Source organism: Geotrypetes seraphini, chromosome 7 (assembly GCF_902459505.1).
Source record: "Geotrypetes seraphini chromosome 7, aGeoSer1.1, whole genome shotgun sequence".
NCBI lineage: Eukaryota > Metazoa > Chordata > Amphibia > Gymnophiona > Dermophiidae > Geotrypetes > Geotrypetes seraphini.
In genome coordinates, this window is record NC_047090.1 from 25,731,392 (window position 1) to 25,734,481 (window position 3,090).

Here is a 3,090-nt window from a genome sequence, read left to right on the forward strand (position 1 = left end):
CACCAGGGGCTTGCAGGCCCACTAGGAATGGGTTCAAGATGATGCTTTTATTTATTTTTAACTTTTATGCCTTGCATAAGGTGAGAAGGCTATAGAGACCACCATGCCAAATAATTTCACAACATAGTCTATGAAAAACGGATGAAACTGCACATATTTGTGGAGTGTTTAAAAAATTGGGAATCGAGAATTCTAGTTTTTGGCACATCCTTAAGGACCAGGGAGTGGTCATGTCTTCAGAGCAAAGGCTATGACTTGCTAGAAGGTCCAGAGTCCTGAGATCACCTCTGCTATTGCCTCTGACATAGAACCTCTCCTATTGATCCATAGGAGAGGCCTTAAACAACCTGGGCCAATCAGAGCCTTAGGCCCCCTTCCCAGTGCATCCCAGGATGCACCGGGAAGGGGAAGGACTGCCATTTTGTAAGAGGCAGGCCTGTCAGCCAGAGGGTAGGTGACCTCTGGCTGGACTTCATGAATAAGGTAGGGAGGGGCAGGGTTGTCGGGGGCACGGGGGAGTTGTTGGTGGTTTGGGCGATGGCGGAAGAGAGTGGGCATCTCTCCTCCTGTAGGGAGGGGGTGTAGAGTAGGAGGCATGGGGGAGTTGTCGGGGGGATGGTGGAAAAGATTGGGCATTTCCCACTGTGAGGGGGGGGAGTTAGCAATGTTGAGTGATTGTGCAACATGGCAGGAGATAGAAACATAGAAATAGATGGCAGATAAGGGCCACGGCCCACCAAGTCTGCCCACCCCAATAACCCTCCCCTACCTCTCTCTGTGAAGAGATCCCACGTGGTGATCCCATTTTGACTTAAAATCAGGCACGCTCCTGGCCTCGACCACCTGCAGTGGAAGATCATTCCAGTGATCAACCACCCTCTCGGTGAAGAAGTATTTCCTGGTGTCACCGTGTAGTTTCCCGCCCCTGATTTCCACGGATGCCCTCTTGTTGCCGTGGGGCCTTTGAAAAAGAAGATGTCCTCTTCCACCTCGATACGGCCCGTGAGATATTTGAACGTCTCGATCATGTCCCTCCTCTCTCTGCGTTCCTCGAGTGAGTCTAGCTGCAATTTTTTCAGCCTTTCCTCATACGGGAGATCCTTGAGTCCCGAGACCATCCGGATGGCCATACGCTGGACCGACTCAAGTCTCAGCACATCTTTGCGGTAATGCGGCCTCCAAAATTGTACACAGTACTCCAGATGGGGGTCTCACCATGGATCTATACAATGGCATAATGACTTCGGGCTTCCGGCTGACGAAACCCCTACGTATATAACCTATGATTTGTCTAGCCTTAGATGAAGCTTTCTCCACTTGCTTGGCAGTCTTCATGTCCTCACTGATGATCACCCCTAAGTCACGTTCTGCTACAGTCCTTTGTAGGATTTTACCATTAAAGGTGTACGTCTTGCATGGATTTTGGCTGCCCAGGTGCATGGGACTTTACATAGTGGGCATCTCTCCTGCCGATCTATTTGGGTTTTTTAAAATTTTAATTTGTGTGTGTGTGTCTGAGCTGTCAAACCTTACTTTCCTGTCTGTGTCTGAGCCAATCAGCGCTCAGGAGCTGATCAGAAAGTAAGGCTACAACAGCTCAGACCTGTCGGTAAATTTTGGCTGCAGATGTGGCATAACAAGGTTAGGGAATCACTTGGTGATGATAGAGAATTGCTCTAAGTGCTCATTTTAATATTAATGAGCTCATTGTACTACATTGCATGGCAGTATCGGAGACTGCTAAAAAACTCGTCAAAGACCACGGTAAGCCATTTTAATAATCCAGAACCGTGCTAAAGTTTTCAGAATCTGGCCCTGGGTGATTTTGTCTTCCTGCGCCACCAGAATCCAGACTGAAACAGAGGTATGACATTCATCTGGCTTTCTCAGCAAACACATTAACTAAAAAGTGTAACCTGTATTTTAATGATTTCTTCTCCGGCACAGACAGCATGAGGATTACAGCAAGGGAGGTAATTTAATTCTAATTTGTCCTCTATTTTGACCTTTCTGTCATCTATTGATATTTTAATTTCTATCCCTGACATTTGGCAATTCCTTAGAGGTTTTACTGAAATAATTGCTAAATAAACATCTCCTGGCATTTGAACTTCAATATATGCAAATAAAATTGTGCATGGTTTTACTGTTTAGAATTGTGTTTAGAATTAGTTTACCTGGGTGTTTTTACAAAGAGATTATATGTTTGATATTAGTACATTTGTACCAACTATCTTTTCTAAGTAGTAGAATCTGTAATCCACAGGAAATGAAGGGGGGGTGGGGGGGACATTGTTGCAATTCAGATTTCAAGGTAACTCCAAAGCCTGTCAGAGGCAGACTGAATGGCTAGAGGGAACCATTAAATGAACTGGGAGCTGTTTAATTATGAGCAGTGCTTGTGTCTCTTGGTTATTGCTTGTATACTGAGTAGAGGTCTGCATGAGAACGGGGATCGCGGGAATCCCCCGGGTCCCACGGGAATCCCCCCTAACCCACGGGACTCCCACGGGGACACCCCTCTAGCCAACGGGACTCCCATGGGGATGGAAGGCTTTGGAAGTAGGGTTCGTCCATATAATATAATGGACACGTCAGCCTTAGTAAAAGAGGGGGTTTATAAATTAATTACCTGAACAAAAAACAAAATAGGTTTCCACCAAAGAGATTCCACAAGGAAAACAGCAGCGCAAACACAAAAGAAACTGTGGAATTGATGATCCTGCAAGAAGTAATTGCTGCTTTTTATGGGGACGGGCGGGGATGGAGGTAATTCCTTGAGGGGACGGGTGGGGACAGAGAGGATCCTGGCGGGGACGGGCGGGGATGGAGAGGATCCTGGCAGGGATGAGTGGGAATTCTGTCCCCGTGCAACTCTCTAATACTGAGTCATTGGTACAGAAAGTCACTTTAATATCCTCAGAAAAAGGCCATGTCATGCCTTAAATTAATTTTATTCATTTATTTATTTAAAAAATGTTATCAACCGCCTAGATCTAGGCGGCATTACAGTAATAACATGCACATAATATGACAAACAGGACTTTTGCAAACCTTTTGGGTTACAGGTGAATAATCACATTTTAAATA